Source organism: Primulina tabacum, chromosome 17, assembly GCF_025594145.1.
Source record: "Primulina tabacum isolate GXHZ01 chromosome 17, ASM2559414v2, whole genome shotgun sequence".
NCBI classification, from domain to species: domain Eukaryota; kingdom Viridiplantae; phylum Streptophyta; class Magnoliopsida; order Lamiales; family Gesneriaceae; genus Primulina; species Primulina tabacum.
In genome coordinates, this window is record NC_134566.1 from 17,869,057 (window position 1) to 17,887,399 (window position 18,343).

Consider the following 18,343-nt stretch of genomic DNA (forward strand, 5'->3'; position numbering starts at 1 on the left):
TTATCGAGTGAAAACATCCTAGTTTATGGTTGTACACCATTAGTCCTTATGACCCGGGACAACATTGAGACTCTATGTGCTAGAATTACACTTTGACTTGTTTACCGACTCTCATTGGGTCATCAGGTGGCAAGGTTGGGCCTTTAAGTTTAAAATTACAAAAGTTGCAAATATTTTCTCATGAAATAAATAATTGAAGTTGGACTTTAGTTATTTATAGTAATTGGTGATTTTCAAGAAATTCGGTTATAAATAAAATAATTAGAAAGTAGACAAAGGTGTTTGTATACTTTGTTAATTTAGTTTATAATCTTGGCGGTTAGTGATTGAATCAAGATATATAATATTGGATCAATTAATTATTGTGATAATTAATTGATGGTGTATGATATATGATATTATGCATTAAGGATGATCAAAAGCCCAAGCCCAATTTGCTAGGTGTATACTAGGATATTTTGTGTTGAATGATTGTAATAATTATCAAATTTAAAGTGGGCTTGGTTTATGGCCCGTTCCCACCCCCATGAGATGTATCCCTATTTGTCATGGATATTTATTTGTAAATATTTGTATAGTGGATGATGAAGATTAGAAGATGGTGGCCATGATGATTATGAAGATCGAAGACATGTAAATATTGGAAGCATATGTAATAGTTGCATTTGCATCCCTTGCATTTCCCTAGGATTGGACCTAGGCCCGTGTTTAGCTTACACGGGCCATTAGTATTGGGGCGATTTATCATCCTTGTTTTGTTTAATGTTTATAAAGTATGCATGATATGTTATAAATAATGAGTATTTGCGTTATTATTATGATAATAACAAAGTTGCATGAATCCGGCAAACATACGATCAAACATGGCGAGCTTTTAAATAAAATTAATGATGAGACCTTTCAAAATTAAAAAACCCTCATTTTGAATAAGATTCAAAATTAATATCAAGCCCGAAAAGGGGAATTATAAATTTGTTTATAATTTCCATGTCTTCAATCGACAATGGGTGCATGATGAACGCTACCCGCACTCCGGGCTCGGCTCATATTATTGGGAGGGCCTTGGTTGCCGGAAAGTTGTGACATCCATTGACATGGTGATGTGAACTACGTGGAACTCCCATGATTTCGGCTCATATTATTGGGAGAACTCATGGCGACCGTCCATTAAGGTTCAACATCGATGGGTAAGGCTTGACACGTGAAGATAAACAACGTCATATTATTGGGTCCTAATCAAACGTGAGACAAAAGTTTACGTAAAAGATTGCATTGTGATGCAATTGGAAACTACCTTTTAGGAATTGTGATTGGCTGATATTATTCGGGATCATAATTCGCTAATTGGACCTCGCGTACCTACTGAGGAAAGGAGTTTCCCGTTTTCACTAGAGGGTAGTGAAAGATGTCAAAACAGTGGGAGTAAATATTTATAAAGTAAAAGTCCATACTTTATATCTTACTAAATATTTTAAAATAGTCATTAACATTAATCTGTTATACTTTTCAGTACATTTTTTGACAATGTCTTCGATTCGCAATCCGCTATCTACAATACTCGACAAACACGTATTAACCGGACCTAATTACTTCACTTGGCTAAGAAACCTAAAAATTGTCTTGAATTCGGAAAGGATAGCATATACACTGACTGAGTCGCCCCTTGTTGAGGCTCCGACTGACTGCACTCCTGAGGAATTGCAGACTTACAAGGAATGGTGTGACCATGACTTGAAAGCCAGGTGTTATATGCGGGCTTCTATGAATGATGAGCTGCAGGGGCGTTTTGAGGATGCAAAGAATGCTGCTGACATTCATTTGCACCTCAAGGAGCTCTTTGGTGAGCAAACTCGGCCTCTTAGGCATGCTACCGTCAAGGAGCTGATCACTTTGCGCATGCGAGATGGGGCCTCGGTCCATGAGCATGGCTTAAAGATGATTGGGCTCGTGGACAAGCTCGTTGGCATGGATTTGATGTTGCCTTCGGAGTTGACCACCGACGTGTTGCTGTTATCGCTGCCTAGCTCATTTGATCCTTTTGTGGTGAACTTCAACATGAACAAGATGGAGCCGACCCTTGAAGAGTTGGTGAACATGTTTGTGACCTTTGAGTCCACTATCAAGAAAGAGAAGCTGGTTCTTTATGTGGTTCTTCATCTGGTACGAAGATTGATCCACATGGGAAGGGAAAGAAGCGTTCTTTCCAACATCCCAAGAAGAACGTGCCTTTGTTGAGGCAATCTCCGAATCCCGTTGAGACAGCCACACCAGTTAAGGCTGACAAGACTGCTGATGTATGTCATCACTGCAAGAAGCCTGGACATTGGAGGCGTAACTACAGAAAATATCTTGCCCAGAAGAGTTCTGGAAACGGTATGTTCTAAATTGAAGTAAACATTTCAATTACCTCTACTTCTTGGGTATTAGATACCGGTTATGGCTCACATCTCTGTAATGAGTTACAGGTGATTGGAAGAAGTAGGAAGCTTAGGGAAGGTGTGACCTTCTTAAGGATGGGCAATGGAGCAAGAGTTGCTGCCAATGCTGCTGAAGATGTTTACTTATTGTTGAACAATAGTTTTAAGTTAATTTTATGAGATGTTTTGTTTGTACCTAATTTTGTGAAAAACATTGTTTCCATTTTTATGCTGATAAAAATGGATATTCTTGTTTATTTAGCAAAGGTGTTTGCAATATTTACAAGAATGAATGTTTGTGTTAGAGTAGGTGCCCGTCGAGCCAAGTGTTGGCCGAGTGTTCACAATGAAACTCTATGTATAAACAATCTTTATTTTAATAATATTTGAAATTATTATTGGCACATCTTTATCTGAATACCCATGCTAGTTGTATAGATAAAGCCCTTGAATATATAAATAGTAGAAAGAATATGAGATGCTCATAAGATGAGTATCATGAAACTCATATTTGGAATACTGTATATTCTAAACAGTTCCTAGTCGATTCAGCCGCCACTAAGAAGGATATAGGCCGCTCGAGTTCGAGACTAGTATCTGCGATGTGAGTACCATGTTTCATTGGTAGGGGACATTGTGATGTCCGAGCATGCATATAGGTGCTCCTGGTAGAGTGCACTGAACAACCCTCCATAAAGGACTTTCCAAGTGGTTCTCATTTATCGAGTGGAAACGTCCTAGTTTATGGTTGTACACCATTAGTCCTTATGACCCGGGACAACATTGAGACTCTATGTGCTAGCATTACACTTTGACTTGTTTACCGACTCTCAAGGGGTCATCAGGTGTCAAGGTTGAGTGTTTTGTCGAAACATATAGGAGTCGATGCATTATAGTCGGGGATTCACCGCTTACCTTCGGGTATGGATATCCTATGTGTATGTAGTATGAAATCTCTGATCAGAGTATGGTGGTAATTATGAAAGGGGTTTCATAGATTACACCATCGATGCAACTACAATATGACACATAGTATCGATTCATTGACAACTCTTGATATACCAATGGTTGTCGAATCGGTCGTGATATATGAGTTGAAGGGACCGTACTGTACGCTAACCATAATTGAATGGTTCTTGCAGGCACTATCATTTGATACCTAGGGAATCATGTAAGCGATGCTGCTAGGCGTTTAACATGATTGGTTGGGTACTATCAGACTTGAGTTCTAACATTTTTCTTATCAAGGAGTTGATAAGTAAGAATCGAGCAATTGGGGTATGCTCGTATAAGGACATGTTTAGTCCGAATCACATGGAGATGTGAACCCACGGCTAGTTGTATCAATGAACCATTGAGGGCAACACAAATACTAGCTTTCTAGATCACGTTGAGAAGTAAAATAGTTCAAAGTGTTGAACGGCTTATAAATGAGTTTATAAGTGTAAGGAAAAATAGAAGTATGACTTCTATGAGAGAAATGTAACTTTTAATTTATGAATGTGTTCCTAAATTAAAAGTAGGCCAAGTGAATAATATATTTGAAAATTGTGATTTTCATAAACATTATTATGGACTAAATTAAATTAATTCAAGTGTTGAATTAATTAAACACTAGTGGGCCTAGTAGAGTCCAAATAATTAAATTAATTCAAGTGTTGAATTAATTAAATAACATTGGGCCTTGTAGAGTCCAATTGGAAATAATTATTTAACTAGTGGGCTTGAATAAAATCAAGTAAACTATAAATGGGCTCAAATATGTTTGGGACATTTAAATAAAAGTCCATGGGCCTTGTAATTGTTATAAGCCCACTTGATATGCATGCTTGGGAGATGAAAGGTTGGAGAATACTTTTGATGAAAATATTGCATGGCATGCAACTTTTTGGATCAACTTTTTGCACTACCAAGACAACTCATCCTCCCTCATTCAACATGTGTGTTGGCCGAAATTTACACTAAATTTCTCTCCAAGTTTTTCTCTCATTTTTCTTTTTCAAGTGTTGAGGAAAGAAAATTCTTCTCTTTGAAAAATCCTCTTAGTTTTCTAGTGCAAATTAAGAGGGGATTTACCTAGTTGGTGGTGGGCCTAATTTTGGAGGTTGGAAGCTTGAAGATTTGTCATCCATTGAAGAGCCAAGTTGTTTACATCTTGGTTGGTGCCATCATCAATCTCTTCAGATTGATAGGTAACTATTTCTAAACACCCTATGTATGACATTTTGGTGTTTTATTGTACTTGCTACACACAATGCAAGGTGGCCGAAATTTTCTTATAAAATTTAAAATTTTTAACTTCCGTTGCGCATACGATCACCGTAACCGATCCCCTTTCAAGTGGTATCAGAGCTAAGGTTACGATTTTGTGTAGCAATTACAAGATATTATATTGAGATTGATTTCTAACTGCATGAGAACAAAATTTTGCAACAATGTCAAGGCATTTTTGGGGCATATTTCGGCAGCTTGTTGCTGCCCATTTCGGGCAGCCCCGAAACCCCCTTTAAAAATAAAAAAAAAAAAAATTTGTTGCCGGAATCCGGCGACGGCGATGACGACTAGGGTTTCCAAAAGTGTTTTGGATTATCAAAGTGTCATGGGCCTTGAGTTGTTGGGTCATTGGATGGCTAACATATTTGTGAATTTTAAATGGGCCAAAATGTTTTTGGTGAAAAATAAGTTTTTGAACCCTTAAGTTTAAAATTACAAAAGTTGCAAATATTTTCTCATGAAATAAATATTTTAAGTTGGACTTTAAATATTTATAGTAAATGGTGATTTACAAGAAATTCGGTTGTAAATAAATTAATTTGAAAGTAGGCAAAGGTGTTTGTATACTTTGTTAATTTAGTTTATAATCGTAGCGGTTAGTGATTGGATCAAGATATATAATATTGGATCAATTAATTATTGTGATAATTAATTGATGGTGTATGATATGTGATATTATGCATGAAGGATGATCAAAGGCCCAAGCCCAATTTTCTAGGTGTATGCTAGGATATTTTGTGTTGAATGATTGTAATAATTATCAATTTATAAAGTGGGTTTGGTTTATGGCCCGTTCCCACCCCATGAGATGTATCCCTATTTGCCATGGATATTTATTTATAAATATTAGTATAGTGGATGATCAAGATTGGAAGATGGTGGCCATGATGATTATGAAGATCGAAGATATGTAAATATTGGAAGCTTATGTAATAGTTGCATTTGCATCCCGTGCATTTCCCTAGGATTGGTCCTAGGCCCGTGTTTAGCTCACACGGTCCATTAGTATTGGGGCGATTGATCATCCTTGTTTGTTTACTGTTTATAATATATGCATGATATGTTATAAATAATGAGTATGTGCGTTATTATTATGATAATAACAAAGTTGCATGAATCCGGCAAACATACGATCAAACATGGCGAGCTTATAAATAAAATTAATGATGAGACTTTTCAAAATTAAAAACCCTCATTTTGAATAAGATTCAAAATTAATATCAAGCCCGAAAAGGGGAAATATAAATTTGTTTATAATTTCCATGTCTTCCATCGACAATGGGTGCATGATGAACGCTACCCGTACTCGGGGCTCGGCTCATATTATTGGGAGGGTCCTGGGTGCCGGAAAGCTGTGACATCCATTGACATGGTGATGTGAACTACGTGGAACTCCCATGATTTCGGCTCATATTATTGGGGGAACTCATAGCGACCGTCCATTAAGGTTCAACATCGATGGGTAAGGCTTGACACGTTGACCGACGATTTCGGTTGGGAAAAACCTAGCAAGCGGACTAGGTCAAGTAATAGTATTTGGAGATGAGTCCAGGTATCGTATCCACAGAGATCGATGTTTAATTACTAGAATATGAATTATTTTTCCTAATTTAGGCTAAATAAAGTTCAAATGATGGGAGAGATAGATTAATCAAAACTAAATTAAACAATTTAAATAAATTAACTAAAGAAAAAAAAAATCCAAATTATTAAACTAGACAAAAATTCAAATTATTTAAAAACGACTAAGGCGCACAACGGTACCGAGACAATTTATAATCTACGTGTCAAATTCATATTCAATAAATTAATTATTTAATTCAAGACGAAATTCCCAAAATTATTTATTAAACGATTCGTCGAATTAATAAACCTAATTAAATCTAACAGTCCAATTATTTCTAAATGAATTTAATTAGATTCAACCGCATTAGATCGCTGTGAAATTCCAGTTTTTCAACCTAAAGTCGCACACTGAAATCGAATACTATTTCTAGTTAATTTAACCATGTGTTGATTGATGTGTGAAGCAAATATTAATCTATCGCCTTCTGGTTTTAGATTAACCAACAAATATTCAATTTAATTTGCCAGATTAAAAGAACACGTGATAAACGACATCAATCAATGAATAAAATAAATAATCTAATTGAATAAAACTCAAAACATCAAAAAATAATATGTCTCGGCCCTATCATGGTCTTAGTCTATAAAAATCTACTCCATAAACTTAAAATAAAATTCAAAAGAAGTGTTTAAATTCAATGAAGAGAACATAGTTAAGAAAGAAGGAAAGAATTCTCAGTGATTCGTAGCGTGTGCGTGGAATTCCTCTTGCTTCTGCCCTTCACTCTTCCTCCCTTATGTTCTTCTTCCGCGGTGATACTACTTCACAGTAGCTTCTGTTCCCCTATCTTCCGCGGTCTTCTGCGCTTCTTTCTTCCTATGTCGGCTGCTTCTCTGTACGCTTTTCTTCCTTTTATTCTTCTAAATGGGCCTCTCCTTGTATTCTTCTTAAGCCCATCTCCACTTAAACCTTGTAGATAATAAGATTGTAGATTTTATTTTCAAAGATTAGACTCTATCTTTATCAAGAACTTCAATAATATCAAGATAATAAAATAAAAATATTTTATTTCCTTGAATCTTGTAAATTTATTTTATTTTCAAATTTAATCATTTTTCTCTTTTATTCAAATCTACAATTATTAATTCAATTAAGCACATAATTAGGGATAAAAATATTAGATAAGGGCAACTATTATTAAATCAAATTTCTAAAATCTTTTCAAGATTTGGCCTTATCAATCCCCCCACATTTAGCCTTTGTTCGTCCTCGAGCAAATCAAAAGAATAAAAATATTATGAAAGAATATTCAATGATTCACCACACAAAATGACACAATCAACACTTTTCAACATACCAAATTCCGTCACACTCAATCAATAGATCACACTTTGAAAATCGTAAAATTCACTTTCGTTGCAACTTTAAAACTCAAGCATTCACTAGAAAAGATCAAGATAATGAGACGTGTGTAGTGTGGAAGTCAAAACTCATATTCGTCAAAGGTGTTTTAGTTCAAGGAGTGTTCATATTTTCTGAATTTTTTTATTTTAAGAAACTCTCTATAAGCTTGTCTTTCATACCTTTCTCCACTAAATTTTGGAAGAATATGACCCGGTCAATAGGTCTTTTAAGCTTATAACGTTAGGCCACGGCTCACGGCTACAATAGAGGTAGGGATATTCAAAATGAGAGAAAATAAACAATTTAATCATATAGCGCACTCTTTCATCTCTTATATTCCCCCCTCATTGATATTCATCATCCTCCATCAATTTTTTTCATCTTCCCCCATTATTTTTCTCTTTTGCTTCCGTTTTCTTTTTTTCAATCCTTAACGACATTCCCTTTTAGATTTTTCAATCATCACATCAATATTCCTCCTTTCTTTTTTTTCATTATGTATCTTTTCATCAATCCCTTTCTCATTCTTCATGATTTTTTCAAACTCCTCCAATTTTTCTTATCAATTATCAACACATGAGAGTTATTGAAAATTTTAAAGCGCTAAAGGGGTTTATTTCTCTCAAAATTAAGGTAGAGGAATAGTGTATATGCTTGAATTGGGTAGTTGATGTGGGATTTTGAAGGAATACGAATGGGGGCTAATTGTATGTCTTTGACACACTCCACTCGATTTATTAGGCTCAAAAGGGCATACTAGGGATATAAATGATGCATTGGGTAGGCTTGAAAGGCTCAAACGGTCCAAGAATCGCCTAAATCATCCCTAAGTCATTCTCTTCCGTATTTTCGTCTCGAAGGATAATCAGACAAGTTCTAGATTGTTTCTTTTCTTTCTCTTTTTTTTTGATTTTTTTTTCATGAGCTCACCTTTTACCAATTCACGATTAATTCATATAAGTATGACCTAAAGTGCATAGATTATGTCTCAAAATATGATACAAAACTAGTTTGTGCTCAAATCCTTCGGGTACAAATACAGATCATCTCAATCAATTCTAGGTGTGATGTAATTTCTTGAGTGTTCAAAAATCTAGAAAGTCAATTAGTGTATCATGTAATCACTAGTGCGGTTTCTCAAAGAATAACCAAAAAAAAATTTTCATGCTCGAGGATTAATCATTGAAGCGTATGCTAAGTGTTGTTTAATAATTCCCCCCACACTTAAGATTTACACTGTCCTCAGTGTCATGCCATTCGAAAAGAATATAGAACTTTGATGTAGAATAGCAAGAAAGAACTTCCCTGACAGTGTTGCTTTGAGATCCATGAAATGTTCTATGGGGCTGGTAGAATTCCTCCATGCCTGTAAGATTTTATTTTAACAGTTTAAACTTTCCAGAGTGTGAATCATCTTGCTTCATTCCAATACTCCCTACACACCAAAATCATAGAGGATTAACCTAATAGACTGAAAAGATAAAAAAAATAAAAGGAAACGAAATAAAATAAATCACTGGGTTGCCTCCCAACAAGCGCTAAATTTCTTGTCTATAGCTAGACTATGGAGAAGCAGCCTTCAAATAGCGGCTTCCGCCCATAGTAAGTATCATACGATATTACATATGGGTCTTGATTATGTGTGCCCTCAAGCTTGGCATGATATTGACATTGTAAGCTCGTCGCTCCAACAACACTCGGCAAAAATTGATTATTAGGGGAAGAACAATCCAATCCATGATAAAGCTCGTAGAGGCTGTAATATTGTTGAGTTTGCGTTGACGGAAATAAATAATCTGCTGGTGGAATATATGTTAAGACCATATACGAGTTCAAATCCTTCGACTTGTGTTCTTCTACATCTTCCAACTTCTCTTCTGCCTCATCTTCGCATAGGAATTCCTCGAAGAATTCTTCTTCCTTCAAAAATAAATATTTTAAATGAGGAGGAAGTGGTTTGAGTTCGAGAAATTTGGGTTCTTCTATGGATGGTTTAAGTGATTTTTGAATATGTCTAAGCTCCCCAATCTTCGAATTCACAAATCTTGGCAGTGGCTTTGATCCCTCCAAGAAGTTCATACATTCCTCCACCTCTTCTCTGTCTGGTTCCGTGGACTTTGGGTTCACCAAAAGCATCTCCAGTGGGTCTTCAATAAAAGTATCCTGCACACTACACTCAACAATATCATCAATAGCATCTATTCTATAACAATCAGAAGATCCAAGATATTTCATACTACGAAAAACATTAAAAGTTACCTTCTCATCATTCAACCTCAAAACTAACTCACCTTTTTGCACATCTATGAGAGCTCTCCCAGTAGCTAAGAAAGGACGACCTAAAATTAAGGGGATCTCACGATTCTCCATGTCTAGTACAACAAAGTCAACTGGAAATATAAATTTATCAACCTTAACCAAAACATCCTCTATAACCCCTCTAGGATATTTAATAGATCTATCAGCAAGTTGAAGGGAAATAGTGGTTGGTTTAACTTCTCCAATCCCCAATTTCTCAAAACAAGAATAAGGCATAAGATTTATGCTAGCACCAAGATCACACAATGCCTTGTTAAAGTTAGCATTTCCTATAGTGCAAGGAATGGAGAAACTACCTGGATCCTTAAGCTTTGGAGGTAATTTATTTTGCAAAATAGCTGAACACTCCTCAGAAAGCGTAACAGTTTCAAAATCAACAAGTTTCCTCTTTTTACTCAAAATATCTTTCAAGAATTTAGCATAAGAAGGCATTTGAGCCAAAGCCTCTACAAAAGGAATATTTATGTGCAATTTCTTAAAAACTTCAAGAAATTTTGAAAATTGTTGATCCAATTGTAGTTGCCTTGCTCTTTGAGGAAAAGGAAGTGTATTAATATCAATATTATCATTAGAATCAAATTCCTTACCTTTCTTACATGTCTTCCGTGTAGTCTGAGTGTTCTGTTCCTTAGCATCTTCCATTTTTTGTTTTATTCCTCCATCATTCTTTGCCTCCATATCTGTAGAATTCTGCCTCTTTGGCTCCTCTTCCTCGGCCTTGACCACTTTACTCACTGCATTCACTCCTTTCGGATTTTTCTCAGTATCACTTGGTAGTGTTCCAAGGGGTCGATTTGCTAATTGATTGGCTATTTGACCCATTTGAGCATCCAACCTTCGCAAGATAGCGTCATGATTCTGCAGTATCGTTTCCATTCCCACAACATGTTTCATCATAAAATCCTCATAAATTGGTCTTTGATCTTCTTGCTTGAATCCTGGAGGTGCTGCAGGTACCAATAATCCTAGTTGTCTCACTTGTTGAGGAATGGGCAGTGGAGGAATATGTGTTGGATTAAGGGAATTCTCCGTATTCTTCCAAGACAAATTAGGGTGATTCTTCCATCCTGGATTGTATGTGGAACTGTATGGATTGGATTGTTGTCTCCATTGATTCCCCACAAAATTCACTGCTTCTTCATCAAAGATGGGTTGTTCCTCGATGAATATTCCTTGGACCTGATTTGCTTGATTTGATTTCAGCTGAGAGAATTGATGGGCCAACCCATCAATCTTAGCAGTAAGTGCATTCAACACATCCATTTCAAGAACTCCAGCCTTCTTTTCTCGTTTAATATATGTCCAACCCGCACTATTTTCAGCCATATTTGAAATTATTTCAAGTGCAACTCTTGGAGTCTTCCTGTATAAGCTACCATTGGCTGCCGCATCTAGCATGGAACGCACAGAAGGATCTACTCCGTTATAGAAAATCTGAACTTGTTCAGATGAAGAGAAACCATGTTGAGGACACCTCCTCCTCATCTTTCTAAATCTTCCCCAAGCTGTATGTAATGTCTCCCCATCCTTCTGGCGAAAAGATGAAATATCCATACGCAGTTGTGCTAGCTTGGTGGGTGGAAAATATTGATTCATGAACAATTCCACCAAACCATTCCATGTAGTAATAGAGCCAGCTGGTAGATCTCTAAGCCATTCTGCTGCTTCACCATCCAAAGAGAAAGGGAATAGTCTCAATCTTATGGCATCCGTGCTCACTCCATTGAATTTGATTGTGTCACAGCTAGATAGAAATCCCTCCAGATGTGCATTAGGATCCTCGGTCTGTGATCCTCCAAATCTCACTTGATACTGTATCATTTGAATGATGGATGGCTTCAACTCAAAATTATTTGCTTCCACAGTAAGGCGGGTGATGCTAGAAACATAACCTCCAGTGGTTTGTCTAGTAAGATCATAGACAGTGAGATCATCTTCCTCGTTCTCCATTGCTTCAATCCCTGCTATTTCAACTTTCTCCTCTTGTTTTAATTGTTCTTCCACGTCAAAGTCTGAGGATTTCTCCTTTTGTGCTCTACGTCTCCGTCGAAAAGTATTCTCAATCTCTGGATCAAACGGCTCTAATTATGTCTCTCCTCTAACACGGCTCATGCACAATAAGATAATTCCTATAAATAAACAAACTTTAAACGTACGAATATGCGTAGAATCAACAAAATTAAATAAAAACCTAATCTCAAGAAAATAATAAATCCTAATATTAAACAATTCAATCCCCGGCAACGGCGCCAAAAACTTGACCGACGATTTCGGTTTAGAATAAATCTAGCAAGCGGACTAGGTCAATGAATAGTATTTGGAGATGAGTCCAGGTATCGTACCCACAAAGATCGATGTTTAATTACTAGAATATGAATTATTTTTCCTAATTTAGGCTAAATAAAGTTCAAATGATGGGAGAGATAGATTAATCAAAACTAAATTAAACAATTTAAATAAATTAACTAAAGCAAAAAAAATCCAAATTATTAAACTAGACGAAAATTCAAATTATTTAAAAACGACTAAGGCGCACAACGGTACCGAGACAATTTATAATCTACGTGTCAAATTCATATTCAATAAATTATTTATTTAATTCACGACGGAATTCCCAAAATTATTTATTAAACGATTCCTCGAATTAATAAACCTAATTAAATCTAACAGTCCAATTATTCCTAAATAAATTTAATTAGATTCAACCGCATTAGATCGCTGTGAAATTCCAGTTTTTCAACCTAAAGTCGCACACTGAAATCGAATACTATTTCTAGTCAATTTAAACATGTGTTGATTGATGTGTGAAGCAAATATTAATCTATCGCCTTCCGGTTTTAGATTAACCAACAAATATTCAATTTAATTGGCCAGATTAAAAGAACATGTGATAAACGACATCAATCAATGAATAAAATAAATAATCTAATTGAATAAAACTCAAAACATCAAAAAATAATATGTCTCGGCCCTATCATGGCCTTAGTCTATAAAAATCTACTCCATAAACTTAAAATAAAATTCAAAAGCAGTGTTTAAATTCAATGAAAAGAACATAGTTAAGAAAGAAGGAAAGAATTCTCAGTGATTCGTAGCGTGTGCGTGGAATTCCTCTTGCTTCTGCCCTTCACTCTTCCTCCCTTATGTTCTTCTTCCGCGGTGATACTACTTCACAGTAGCTTCTATTCCCCTCTCTTCCGCGGTCTTCTGCGCTTCTTTCTTCCTATGTCGGCTGCTTCTCTGTAGGCTTTTCTTCCTTTTATTCTTCTTAATGGGCCTCTCCTTGTATTCTTCTTAAGCCCATCTCCACTTAAACCTTGTAGATAATAAGATTGTAGATTTTATTTTCAAAGATTAGACTCCATCTTTATCAAGAGCTTCAATATTACCAAGATAATAAAATAAAAATATTTTATTTCCTTGAATCTTGTAAATTTATTTTATTTCCAAATTTAATCATTTTTCTCTTTTATTCAAATCTACAATTATTAATTCAATTAAGCACATAATTAGGGATAAAAATATTAGATAAGGGCAAATATTATTAAATCAAATCCCTAAAATCTTTTCAAGATTTGGCATTATCACACGTGAAGATGAACGACGTCATATTATTGGGTCCTAATCAAACGTGAGACAAAAGTTTACGTAGAGGGTTGCATTGTGATGCAATTGGAAACTACCTTTTAGGAATTGTGATTGGCTGATATTATTCTGGATCATAATTCGCTAATTGGACCTTACGTACCTACTGAGGAAAGGAGTTTCCCGTTTTCACTAGAGGGTAGTAAAAGATGTCAAAACAGTGGGAGCAAATATTTATGAAGTAAAAGTCCAAACTTCATATCTTACTAAATATTTTAAAATAGTCATCAACATTTACCAGTTTTTACTTTTTAGTACAAATTGACAATGTCTTCGATTCGCAATCCGATATCTGCAATACTCGACAAACACATATTAACTGGACCTAATTACCTCACTTGGCTAAGAAACCTGAAAATCGTCTTGAACTCGGAAAGGGTAGCATATACACTGACTGAGTCGCCCCCTGTTGAGGCTCCGACTGACTGCACTCCTGAGTAATTGCAGGCTTACAAGGAATGGTGTGACCATGACTTGAAAGCCAGGTGTTATATGCAGGCTTCTATGAATGATGAGCTGCAGAGGCGTTTTGAGGATGTAAAGAGTGCTGCTGACATTCATTTGCATCTCAAGGAGCTCTTTGGTGAGAAAACACGGCCTCTTAGGCATGCTACCGTCAAGGAGCTGATCACTTTGCGCATGCGAGATGGGGCCTCGGTCCATGAGCATGGCCTGAAGTTGATTGGGCTCGTGGACAAGCTCGTTGGCATGGATCTGATCTTGCCTTCGGAGTTGACCACCGACGTGTTGTTGTTATCATTGCCTAGCTCATTTGATCCTTTTGTGGTGAACTTCAACATGAACAAGATGGAGCCGACCCTTGAGGAGTTGGTGAATATGCTTGTTACGTTTGAATCAACCATCAAGAAAGAGAAGTTGGTTCTTTATGTGGGTTCTTCATCTGGTACGAAGATTGATCCACATGGGAAGGGAAATAAGCGTTCTTTCCAACGTCCCAAGAAGAACGTGCCATTGTTGAGGCAATCTCCGAATCCCGCTGACAAGACTAGTGATGTTTGTCATCACTGCAAGAAGCCTGGACATTGGAGGCGAAATTGCAAGGAATATCTGGCCCAGAAGAGTTTTGGAAACGGTATGTTCTATATCGAAGTAAACATTTCAATTAACTATACTTCTTGGGTATTGGATACCGGATGTGGCTCACATCTCTGTAATAATTTGCAGTCGATGGGAAGAAGTAGAAAGCTTAGGAGAGGTGTGACCTTCTTAAGGATGGGAAATGGGACAAGAGTTGTTGTCAAGGCTGTTGAAGATGTTTACTTATTGTTGAACAATAGTTTTAAGTTAATTTTATGAGATGTTTTGTTTGTACCTAATTTTGTGAAAAAAATTGTTTCATTTCTATGCTGATAAAAATGGATATTCTTGCTTATTTTGCAAAGGTGTTTGCAACATTTACATGAATGAATGTTTGATTGGTACTGGTGAACTTGAAAACGATCTCTATAACTTAAAATTGAAAGATATTCCACTAAATGTCCATTCAAAGGCAGACACCATATGAGATATGGATGAGTAAGCCTCCTAAGTATTCTTATCTTAGAATATGGGGGTGCCCTACTTATGTGAAGCAGGTAGTGGGAGATAAATTGGAGAGTCGATCCATTTTATGCTACTTTGTGGGATATCCAAGGAATTCAGTTGGATATTATTTTTATCAACCCCAAGAAACATAGGTGTTTGTTTCTAGGAATGCAACCTTTTTGGAAAAGGAATTTCTATTGGATAGAAAAAGGGAGATGATAGAACTCGAAGAGGTTCGAGAGACACCCACAATTATAGAACCCACACCCGAAGAGCCAAGAGAGGAGATACAAGCTCCTAGAAGATCCGAGAGAGTCTGGAGACCACCTATGAGGTATGGTCTGCTTCTTGAAGAGGGCCATGATGAGCCTAACCATGGATATGATCCAAGGACCTTCAAGGAAGCATTATCTGATGCCGATTCATCCAAATGGCTTGAAGCAATGGAATCTGAAATGAATTCCATGAATTCGAACCAAGTGTGGAATCTCGTGGATCCACCTGAGGGAATTGTTCCCATAGGGTGTAAAGTGATTTACAAGAGGAAACTTGGGGCGGATGGGAAGGTATTGACCTTCAAGGCGCGATTGGTGGCAGAAGGATGTACTCAAAGACAAAGGAGTTGACTTTGAGGAAACCTTTTCTCCAGTTGCAATGTTCAAGTCCATAAGGATTTTGCTAGACATAGTTGCATGGTATGACTATGAGATATGGCAGATGGATGTCAAGACAGTCTTTCTTAATGGGGATATTAAGGAAGAGATTTACATGTCTCAACCTGAAGGGTTTACATCTGTCCGAAGTGAGCATATGGTATGCAAACTTCATAGATCTATTTATGGTCTAAAGCAGGCATCTAGGAGTTGGAACCTTAGGTTCGATAGTACAATCAAAGAGTTTGGTTTTACTAAGAATCTTGAGGAACCCTGTGTGTATAAGAAGGTCAGTGGGAGTGTTGTGACATTTCTGGTGTTGTATGTTGATGACATTCTACTCATTGGTAATGATGTAGGAATGTTGCAATCAACTAAGATATGGTTAGCGAGTAAGTTCTCGATGCAGGACTTGGGTGAAGAATCTTTTGTGAATACAGATCTACAGAGATAGATCGAAAAGATTGCTTGGTCTCACCCAGTCCACATATATGGATACCATCGTGAAGCGGTTCTCGATGGATGAGTCCAAGAGAGGACATCTACCAATGTGTCATGGCGTGTCCCTATCCAAGTCTATGTCTCCCAAGACTGATGCAGAGATAGCGGCGATGACAAGCATTCCTTATGCATCTGCGATTGGTAGCATCATGTATGGGATGATATCTACACGTCCTGACGTGGTTTTTGCACTAAGTGTAGTGAGTAGATATCAATCAAACCCTGGTCTTCCACACTGGAAAGCTGTGAAAAACATCCTCAAGTATTTGAGAAGGACCAATAAGTTGTTCTTGGTCTATGGGGTGGAGAACTAAAATTGGAAGGCTATACCGACTCTAGCTTCCAAAGCGATATCGATGACTCGAAGTCAACCTCTGGGTTCGTATTCATGCTCAATGGTGCTGCTGTCTCTTGGAAGAGTTTCAAGCAAGACAATACTATGGATTCCAGCACAGAGGCCGAATACATTGCTGCATCAGATGCAGCAAAGGAGGCTGTTTGGATAAGGAATTTCGTCCAAGAGTTGGATGTCATTCCTAATGGAGTTGCTCCTGTCCCGGTGTTGTGTTACAACACGGGAGCTTCAGCTCAAGCAAAGGAGCCAAGGTCTCATCAGAAATCCAAACACGTATTGAGAAAGTACCACATCCTCTGAGAGATTGTGGAAAGAGGAGAAGTGTCGATCGACAAAGTCGGCTCCGCAGATAATGTTGCTGATCCACTAGCTAAACCTTTACCTGGACCATTATTCGAGATGCATCGCAAGTCAATGGGTTTGAGGCATATGGGTAGTTGGCTCTAGTGCAAGTGGGAGATTGTTAGAGTAGGTGTCCGTCGAGCCAAGTGTTGGCCGAGTGTTCACAATGAAACTCTATGTATAAACAATCTTTATTTTAATAATATTTGAAATTATTATTGGCACATCTTTATCTTAATACCCATGCTAGTTGCATAGATAAAGCCCTTGAATATACAAACAGTAGAAAAAATATGAGATGCTCATATGATGAGTATCATGAAACTCATATTTGGAATACTGTATATTCTAAACAGTTCCTAGTCGATTCAGCCGCCATTAAGAAGGATATAGGTCGCTCGAGTTCGAGACTAGTATCTGCGATGTGAGTACCATGTTTCATTGGTAGGGGACATTGTGATGTCCGAGCATGCAGATAGGGGTGCTCTTTGTAGAGTGCACTAAACAACCCTCCATAAAGGAATTTCCAAGTGGTTCTCATTTATCGAGTGGAAACGTCCTAGTTTATGGTTTTACACCATTAGTCCTTATGACCCGGGACAACATTGAGACTCTATGTGCTAGCATTACACTTTGACTTGTTTACCGACTCTCAAGGGGTCATCAGGTGGCAAGGTTGGGTGTTTTGTCGAAACATATAGGCGTCGATGCATTGTAGTCGGGGATTCACCGCTTACCTTCGGGTATGGATATCCTATGTGTATGTAGTATGAAATCTCTGATCAGAGTATGGTGGTAATTATGAAAGGGGTTTCATAGATTACACCATCGATGCAACTACAACATGACACATAGTATCGATTCATTGACAATTGTCAATATACCAATGGTTGTCGAATCGGTCGTTATATATGAGTTGAAGGGACCGTACTGTACGCTAACCATAATTGAACTGTTCTTGCAGGCACTATCATTTGATACCTAGGGAATCATGTAAGCGATGCTGCTAGGCGTTTAACATGATTGGTTGGGTACTATCAGACTTGAGTTCTAACATTCTTGTTATCAAGGAGTTGATAAGTAAGAATGGAGCAATTGGTGTATGCTCGTATAAGGACATGTTTAGTCAGAATCACATGGAGATGTGAACCCACGGCTAATTGTATCAATGAACCATTGAGGGTCACACAAGTGCTAACTTTCTAGATCCCGTTGAGAAGTAAAATAGTTCAAAGTGTTGAACGACTTATAAATGAGTTTATAGGCATAAAGAAAAATAGAAGTATGATTTCTATGAGAGAAATGTAACTTTTAATTTATG